The 10,271-nt window shown below is 41.6% G+C and overlaps 1 non-coding gene across 1 annotated transcript; it reads right to left on the bottom strand.

Annotated features, from left to right (window-relative positions):
• Positions 1-8,227: 8,227 nt before the first annotated feature.
• TRNAI-UAU (transfer RNA isoleucine (anticodon UAU)) lies at positions 8,228-8,301 on the bottom strand. The gene has a single exon. It is a non-coding gene; the product is annotated as a tRNA-Ile (tRNA).
• Positions 8,302-10,271: the final 1,970 nt, after the last annotated feature.

The following is a 10,271-nucleotide window of genomic DNA, read 5'->3' as shown; positions in this document are numbered from 1 at the left end:
GATGGGCATGCTTTTAGTCTTAGTAAAATCTTGCATTTTCCTAGGAGGGAATACAATGGTCCTCCATAAGGTTTGATAATTGCATTTATAGGAGTGAGTTTAGGTTGGCCAACATTAGTCCTCCAAAACGTTAGTCCACCATACTTCATAAGCTAGAATATTGTGGTTTGAACCTTCATGAATGAGAGCATTAACAACAATGACCTCTCACTTGGAAGTTAGTTTGACCCTAAGATACGTTGGAGGTATTAGCTTTTCATCATCTGGGTCAATGTTTGTGGCTTGCAAATGTTAGGTTTAGTAGAACAAGTTAGGGTATTGCTGTGGGAGCCTTGCATTGAACATTCATGATACATGTGAATGATGTTGTACTCAATGCATCTTAGGTCAATCTTTGTGGATTTATCTATCTCCATCCAATGTGTTAGTTGTGGATCTAGGCTTTGTGTTTCTAGCTTCGTCATTTTGTGATCAAATAGTTGAATGGGCATGTACACTCTTTGTTGACTTATTAGGTTTTAGGACTTCTAGACTTCTTAGTCTAGTCCAATATTAAGCACCTAAACTAAGCATTAGGTTCTCAATAGCCAAATGAAAAATCTTTAACTATTCTTGCAATGACAAGTATTGGTGTATCTAATTTTGTGTATGTATGCTCTCTTGAACCTTTAAACTTGCAAATTCCTCTTTGATCTCTCAACTTTGTTTCTTTGAGTTTCAACTTTATCCTCCTCAATTTCTTGATTTAGTGTCCTTCTATTTGCTCTTACACTAGGTGAAATTTTCCTTGGCTTTTCCTTGACATGTCTTTGTCATTTAAGAATCAATCTTCTTGGCCCATGCCCTTGATGCTCATGGATCCCTAGGGATTGTGATCCAATTAACCTTGCGAGCTAGGATGTGGTTGTGCTTGATCCTTAGTGGCACTTAGGTTCCTAAGCAATTAGCCTTCTAACTAGAATGGGCAATGAGCAACAAGTGTGTTGCTTGAAGTTGGTTTGAGGTCCTCTATTAGTACCTTTATGGCAAGTCTCTCAATATATCTTATCATCAATGAGTGAGTTAAAGTGACTTGAGTTTGGCTCAAGGACAACAAAGTGCAATCAATTGGGACAAATGATGTGGCAATTTTTTGGCTTAGATATCAATTTCTTCTCAGAGTTCTTTGGTCTCAATGTACTCTTTGTGACTCGGAATGACTTAAATTCAGCTTAGGACCCTTGAACACTCAATCAACAAAGTGGTGGCTACACTTCCTCAACTTGTTCCTAAATGCCTAATAGTAGTGTGGAATGAAACTTAGGTGACCTAGGCCTAGTGGTTATGCCTAACATAGCTTAAATTAGATCATAGGGGTATAAACCCGGGAATATTGTGCTTGGGGTTAGGTCTAAGGATGTGAGGATCCTAAGCAAAGAACTTCTAAACCTAGATGTGATCAAGTGTGCAAAGTGCAAGTAGTTAGGGCTTGAACCTAGAGGGTCAAAGTGTATTAGTAGTTTTGTTTAAATATGCACACTCTCTAAGGTAGCTTGCAAGTAGGCTAGAGGTATCCTAATGTAAGTGTACTTGTACACTTATGTGCAAGAAGTTTTAGCTAAAAGGGAATGTGAAAAGCCCTATGTGTGGAATGCCCTAAGGGTGAAGCTCTACCTCTGCATGCAAATGCTAATGTTGTCATGGAATGAGTGCTAAACACTCATAGTTGAAACTGAGATCCAACTCATGAAGCGCTACCTCTGTGTGTGGATGCTAATGTTGCCGTGGAATGAGTGCTAGACACATATAGTTGGAACTGAAGTTCAACTCACAAGTCCTAAGAGATGAAAGTTGAAAGAGGGTGCAACTTGCGGTATTGGGATCCTTGGTGGATACTCTAAGATGGGAAAGTCTAGGGTCGAAGCCTTGTGGCTTATGCTTATGTGCCAAGAACCTTGTGCCCTTAAGGAAAAAGGTACATGTCATTAGCAAAATGAGAATGCTCCTTAAGAAAATGGATATAAGAATGCAAGGAAGAATGAAGAATGTTAGGACAAGTGTGGAGTAGAGGATAGGGGCATATGTGTGGGAGCTGTAGTTAGGGAGTAGGATTAGTATGGGATGTAGCGTGGAAGTGCAAGGTTATAGTGTGGAAGTCCTGACTCTGGAAATGCTAGTGTGCAAGTACTAGTGTGGAAGGTGGTAGTGTGAAAGTCCTAGTGTGAGAATGCTAAGCTGTGAGTCCTAATGTGCGAGTGCTATGTTACAAGTGCAAGTGCTAGTCCTACTGTGCAAGTGGAAGTGTGAGAATCCTAATAATGTGCAAGTAGTAGTGTGCAAGTACTAGTGCTAGCGTGAGAGTGGTAGTGTGTGAGTGCTAGTCCTAATGTGTGAGTCCTAATGTGTGAGAGCTAGGGTGTAAGTGAGAGTGTGCGAGTACTAGGGTGCACATGCTAGGGTGTGAGTGCTAGTATGCTAGTTGTCATGTGTGAGTGGGATGGTAGTGTGTGAGTAGTAGTGTGAAAGTGTTAGTCTTAGTGTGCGAGTGGGATAGTATTGTGTGAGTAATAGTGTGCAAGTGTTAGTTCTAGTGTGTGAGTGAAGCTAGAGTATCTCTAACCCCACATGCCAACAACTGAGAGCTCAAGTGTAAATGGTGCCAGATTGAGTCAACATATCATTTGTCATGAGTTTTGTTTTGCAAATCAAAACCACCACTTGGAGAAGTCAAGTAACCCCATACGTGGGTCAAATGATAAGCTGACAACACTTATTGTTGGCAATATTATGGTGGTAAAGGATGGTGAGGGGCACAACCTGATTGGTGATAGGTCGCACCATGTGGTTGAGTGAGGCTAGTTGGGACAAAACAATGGAAACACTTGCAACAAGGCTTGGATAGCTAGCTTCAAATATTATTATTGCCACAATCATAGCAATGATAGGAATATATGTAGAGAGAAAGAGAAAAAATGCAAAAACCATGTGTAAAGAGATGAAGCACAAAGGACAACTCTCACTTCATGATCACACCATGAAAATGATCTAATTGAGCAAGCAAGATTGATAGAAAAGCAAACGTATACCTTGATGAAGCTATTCTTCACTCCTGATCCCTTACTCTATCTCACTCTCACTTCTCACATACAAACCCCCTCATCATGAATGGGAAGCAACAAGAAACCCCCTCATCATGAATGGGAAGAAGAGAAGAATGGTCCCAAGTTCCTCATTCATACTCTCTCTTCTTCACTCCATGTTATCACAAGATAGATGCAAACCCCCTCATCATGAATGGGAAGAAGAGAAGAATGGTCCCAAGTTCCTCATTCATACTCTCTCTTCTTCACTCCATGTTATCACAAGATAGATGCAAGCAACAAGAAAAAGATAGAGACTCTCAAGCATACACACCTAAATGAGCTCTCCCATTCACTTTTTGGCTTTGACATGTGGGTTTGGGGTTTAGAAGTTGGGCCTCCTTTCCACTTTGTAGGCTCTTGATAGATCTTCATAGTAGATATCATCCATGCCCTCTCACAGTTATGGATCTTCCAAACTAATCCTAAGATATTTTACAACATGCACAACTCTCAAAATAATATTACAAAATAAATATGCAACCATAGGAATAATGCAAATACATCTTGATTGCACATATTAGATGAGAATGCCTAAAACAATAAACTATGCTTCGAAAAATAAAACCCTTCATATTTCAACCCTTCAAATTTGCATGTCTTTGCTATGCTTCAAATTTTCATCCTGTTTTGTCATTGCAATTAAGACTTGCTCTATCATTGAGATAATCAAGCCTTATTTTTTTAGGGATATTATGATGTATGATAAGCCATTCGGTGGTTACTTAGTTTAGAGGAAAATTTAAATAGATCTTACTAGTTGTGATCAAGGGCTCTGGTGAGGATATTGTCAATGCAACTTTATGCTACTCTAATATACAAAAACATGTTAAGGTGTTCAAACAATCTAAGAATATACATGTATTTGCAAATTGTGGTGTAAATGATTATGATCCAATGGTTGGATTCAAGGGATAAAGAATGGGATAGGCATTACAAACGATTGTAATAAGTTGCAAATTGCATCTAGCATGGTATTGGAAAGATAGTCTATAGAAGACTTATTTAATAGTTTTAGTAATCACCAAGTGTTCACTATGATTAACTTTGAAACATATTTTAGAACGCATGCCATACTTGCATTCTAGAATAGAGAAGCTACCATGTTAAATCATCATGCTATACTTGTATTGTAGAATATGAGCGTTGCCACATTACCATGCACAAGCACTCAGGATAGAGGCAAAGGCACTGACTCAAGCTACAGACTACAAGAGATGATGAAACAACCAACGCATCCTCATGTCCAATGCATGTATTGTGGCGGGAACCACCTGCCAACCATAAGAGACTACGTCACCCACATGTGGAGTTTATTCAAGAGGATCCCAACTAGTAAGCGACCCCCTGAAAGAGTGATCTCCGTAGTCTTTATCATTGGGATACACAATGAGGAACTCTACAAGGCCTTGGCCGGCAACTTGAGCTTACAGGGAGATGCACTGACCAGGATCTTTGAAGAGGCCATTAGAGTGGACGACCGGCTCAAGGAAAGAAACTCCAGGAGCTCAAATCGAGAAGAGACTGCCTCTAGGGATTTCGAGAGAGCTTCGACAACAACAAGCAAAAGACCATGCACAAGCACTCATGATAGAGGCAAGGGCACTGACTCAAGGTACAGACTACAAGAGATGATGAGACGACCAACGCGCCCTCACGTCCAATGCGTGTATTGTGGCGGGAACCACTTGCCAGCTAAGTATTAGGACCCTCGATGTCGACCTTGTGCCAATTATAGTAGGTTTGCAACCATGATATGCCATGTATTGTAGACTGTTAAGGAGACTCCCGTACTCGCAACCATATAATCCATCATACCTAGAGAATAGGTCCCCAAACTTCTTTGGAAGGGGAGCCCTACTCGCTCTTCCGCCACCCAATGACGCCAAGTCGGCCATTCCTAGGATGGGAGATAAACCGGACGGGCATACCTGGACCACATGGACTCTATGTAACCCATCCACCGAGTGACACTCCAGTTCACTACATGGAGGAGCCAAACGATGAAGAGTCCTACGTACATTCTTACATCTCGTATGATGAAGACAATGCAGTCCTTATGGACTACCGACCAATACCAATAATGGCATTAGGTAGAGGGAGAGGTAGAGACTTAGGAGGACAGACCCAAGAACCAAATCACATGTTAGACTTATAGTCACCTAGGACATATCTAATCAAGACAAGGTTGATTAGAGATGCGCTAAATGTGAAATCACACACCTCTTTGTTGATTGCCTTAGACAAAAGCCCTCCTCTAACTTGGCAAACACGCCATCAGCCCCATTGGGGTTGTTCGGTGTTGACACACTCGACGGGGAGGCTATGCCTATCCCATTGCATGTCATGACCCATGCATAGACAAAGGAGACCGGCATATCATTGCCAGGGCCTAGAAACTTAGTCGCAACCTCAAATGAAAAGAGGAGCCATAGGAGAAGCAAGAAGAAACCAGACACAAAGGTCACGCTGAAAATAGAAAGTGCCACAAGGCTGCCTATGGGAAAGAAAGTGATGGACGCAGAAGTAGAAATGCCAGTTCCAAGGATGGCTGAGAAGGGAAGTGCAAAGGTCAGGGAGTATCCCAACCCAAAGCGCCAACTCAAAGACATTGAAAAGGTGAAGGAGTGGGTGAAAGAAGCCCAGGAACACCTAAAAGACGTCGAATCCATATTGGAGGACAAGATCGATGATCTCTCAAGCATAAGCACGCCGGTGACACCTCCACAATCAAAACCGAGAGATGCGATTGCACCACAAGTAGTGCCGCATAAACAAAGCCTAAATGCTATAGGCTAGTGAAACAATCAAGACCATTGGCCAGGAAGCGCAGGGACAGGAGATCGACAAGCAGCTAGCAATCTCCTCACTTTGTTGATAACCACCCCTGTGACACTGAGCCTAGGAGATTTGCATAGGCAACATATACCGTGTGGCAAGAGCTGAAACACTAGGTTGAAGGACCAATGGAGCAAGGTGCCACCGACTTGCATGAACACGACACAGAAATGCAGATACCAAGTCTGACACTGCACTCGATGCCGAAATCCTTACATATCAATGCTTTCTGGGAGGGCACTGAAACACATGTTGTCTTTCCGGTCTTAGCTCTAGGCGACACCACAAGGAATTGTAGACACGGGAGAAGCGGGAATCAGTGTGTTGAGCCATGCAGTGCTCCAAACCTAGGGTGACCCACTAATCGGGACGACCAAGTTTAATGTCACTCTAGCTAATGGAATGAAAGTGAAGCCATTCAGTGTGTTAAAGAATTGGCTAGTAAAAATTGCAAGAGTCCAATTCTCGGTTAATTTTATAGTCATGAAGGGCACTATGATATCTTGCTACGTCGACCCTAGATGAGCAATGCGAGAGTCATAGAAGACTAGGGCAATGGTTTAATCTTCCTAGGCAATCAAATGAAAGCCGTAAGAGTAGAGATGGACACTTGGAAGACTACGACAGTCAACCTAGACGCCATCTCCTCCATGTTAAATGGTGACAACCAAAATGGAAAATCATATGGGCCACTGACTAAGTATATCCCTTGCCCTGAGGACGAGAGCGAGATTGGATGCATGTCCTTGCTACAATCGATTTACTGTTCTCAAACAACGAAGGAATACGAGCAAGCTGTTAAAGCAATTGACAAGATCCAAGAAGATCCCTTAGTGGCAATCCGCATAATGGCTAGGAGCGCATCGAGAGGACCCAACCCAGTCATATTCCAAGTACCAAACAACAAGGCAAACTCCATGAGATCTTAGAACACCTGACAAACAAGTTAGCTGGCAATCCGTCAGCAAACCTTAAATCACTTAGAGATCTCTTAAACGAACTGAGGTGGCGATGAACCAAAGTGCACGACTTAAACTTGAGGTACAATTGGGCATTAGTCTCCGATGAGAGGAATAGGACACGTCAAGACCTAGGAGATGACGAGCAGGCAGACAAAGATAGCTCTAATGACGAATATGAGGACTACTGATGAGAGTGAAGGGGAGATTGACACAAAAGAATACAACACTGAGGGACAAGTGATAAAGTAAATATGAGTAGACTCCAAACCACACAAGGGAAATGCCTTTAGAATCGAAAGAGGAGTCATGCACATGGATTACGATCGCACCTAGTTGGAGCACGTAGGTGCAATAGACTTTGAGCAAGCATGCCTAGCCCAGCCAAGTGCCATACCATTGCTTAAGACGGATTTACCATCGAAGCTACGACCACTAGGAGAGACTCCCTCTTCTAGCGAGGACAGAGAGTTTGATTCCGAATCAAAAGTAAGCTCACATAGTGATCCCGAATTACCATTACCTCCTAAGACTAAATACACCAAAGGGGACTTACTTGTCCACCTCAGGCTGTCGAAGGTTAAAGGAGGAAAGAAGGAAACAACCTAAGGATGTGCATGCAAAGGAGCAAATAACACCGCAATACCTACCAAGGAGATTCACCAAGTTCAAAAAAGGTGATAGGGTAGTGATCTTGGTGGAAGCCAAAATGCCAAGGGCAAGCAAGTGAACCAATGAAAGGACCTGCCAAGGTCAAGGAGGCCAATTTAGAGACACCTCAACGTGTCTTCATAGCCAATGGGAAGTTGAGAGCTTTGAAGCGCGTATTCTAGAATGGGTGCATTTCAACACATCTAGCTATCAATCAAAGTCTAAAGTCTAGTGGTTTTTGGAGATACCATGTATGGTTGGGATAAAATATAAAACGACCTTGCCAAATTCTCCAGCCTTCTAAATTAGCAGGTCTGGTCGTGTAAATGCGACATTATTTAATACATATTCAACTAACTAACGACTACGTTATCTTCAAGCGTAAGAATGTCCAAAGTGAGACCAATGACTCGTCGATATAATGATGCACATGCCTTTCCAGTTTGCTCTTCTTTTTAACACAACCAGCGGGTGATGATGGCAAGACCGAGTCAAAATTTGTGGGAACTCACCGAGTCAAAATTTGTGGGAACTCGTCCAGGCTGCATGCATGAAGGCAAGGCAATCCAGGAAAGACCGAAACAAACAGCGGATGAAATTCACAGAGGCAACCGAGGAGAACGATGGAAACGCCAACCTTCATGGAGAAGGATTCAAAAATAGTCCCGGCGGGGCTCGAACCCGCGACCTTCGGCTCATAAGACCAACGCTCTAACCAACTGAGCTACGGGACTGGGACATTAAGCGTTCTGATTTTTTACTTTTTATATCAAAACTAATAGAATGGACAAACCTGCAATTGATGTTTCTTGGTCTTCTAAACTCTCTATGACCATGTCTCCACTTTGTGTTGCTTGCTGTCCTTCCGGCAGGGGGGGCAAGAGAGAGAGAGAGACAAAATTCCAAAGGCTTCACTTCGGCTTGCTTGTAATAGCCACAATCACATGGCACATGCTACGACATCTATCCTTGTGCTTTAGCAATTCTACTTGGATTCTTGAGAGTTAGGCCAATTCACCCCTCCTCCAATTCACATTGATATATTTATTTATTTCTCTCTCTCTCTCTCTCTCTCTCTCTCTCTCTCAGCATGAAAGCATAATCCTTTACAATTGTGAAACCAACTTGTTTCTTGGTTTGCCTTTTATGCAAAAAGCTGTTCATATTTCTACATCATGTGTCTAGAGATCATGGTTATTATGTGCAACATTGCCACATTTTTGTACTAGAAAGGAGATCAGATGGTTAAAATCTTGGTTCCAAAGCTTGTTCACAAAGATGAATTTCGATGAGTAGTATGTTCTAGAGATAGTAAACAACCTTATTTGACTCAAGAGTTTTGACTATCACAATATCGAGGGTATGAGGGCCAATTCAATGTCAGCAAACTTTAATGCCATTAATCTCCTTGCCTATAGCATGGATGGTTGATTTCTATGAATAATTGTGATTGAAAAACAAAAAACGGCTTGGGAATTTTTCTATAAGCTATGATGGATCAAAGTACAATGATGCCATGCAAAATGTTTCGGTCGCATCTAAAGACCAAACTCTTAGAAGAAAATAAACATAGATTGAACTAATCAATTGCTTCCCTCATGCTTTCTATCTAAGAGTATCAATAGAAAATGTGTGAAAATGAGCATCTATTTGGGATGATGTGAGCACTTTTTGGGGGACATGAGGCAACCTTCTTGGTCCCTCTACCCTATCACTTGAGTATCATGCTATCAAAACACCAAAACAATCTAAAGGATTTGGGAACTTGATACATCAAGATTTCAACTAACAATCATATAGGTCATTATTATGAAAGTCTTGTTTAAGTATGAAGTATATATTCTCTAATAGTAATTGCTTTCAACACACCTTATTAAATAAGAATATCAAAAACCATACTTTAAAGTCTTGAATGTAAGGATGTAAATGATGGCCTTTAATCATTACATCTAAGTTAGTTCTCTCTCTATGAGTGTGTGCCTCCATCTCTATCTCTCTCTTATTTGTATCCCTCAACAAGTTGAAAACGAAAGGAAAGAAAGGGAGAACCTGAAATTTGTATGTTTTGGACAAGTAGGATTTGGATGCGGAGGTGACAATATCAGAGGGAAGTAACTTGGGTAGTTAAGAGTCTTTAAGGCTCTTAAGTCTAGCCCCAACTAGCTTGCTACCATATGGCAACAAAGGGATTGCATACATACAATCATCTTGTGCATGGAAGCAACCATTGGAGGGAAATGGAAAGGTTGATGTGACCAAGAAGTAATCAGTGGATCATGAAGCGATCAATTATCCCAATGCTTTAAAAAGGCCTAAGGTGGAGGTAGTGGTGTAGAGAAAAAACTACAATTTGATGAAGAGCACAATGTAGCAAGCTCCAACAAGAGCGTATTTAAGGCCTCTATTACTTTCTCCATGGAGAATATTAAGGAGAGGTGTGTTAATATCACTACTTTAGGTCTAAATCTATATTATGTGGGTCTAAATCTATCGAGGAGGATATGAGCACATGATTTTGTGTAACCTACCAATCTCAAATGACCCTTCAATAGCATCAACTGATTGGTAAGGGCTTCTTCCTGGTGATGGTTGTGTGATATGCCTTTCAAACACTCCCTAGATGGCACGATTCAATAGTCCATCAAGAGATAGTCTTAGAGGTGATGCCATCTTGAACTCCCTTGGAATGTCGTAGACATAGTTG

The sequence above is a fragment of the Lygodium microphyllum genome, chromosome 25 (assembly GCF_053477565.2).
Source record: "Lygodium microphyllum isolate KBCC chromosome 25, Lygodium_microphyllum_v1.1.10, whole genome shotgun sequence".
NCBI lineage: Eukaryota > Viridiplantae > Streptophyta > Polypodiopsida > Schizaeales > Lygodiaceae > Lygodium > Lygodium microphyllum.
The sequence above is the reverse complement of the archived record's forward strand: the minus strand, read 5'-3'. Positions and strand labels throughout refer to the sequence as shown.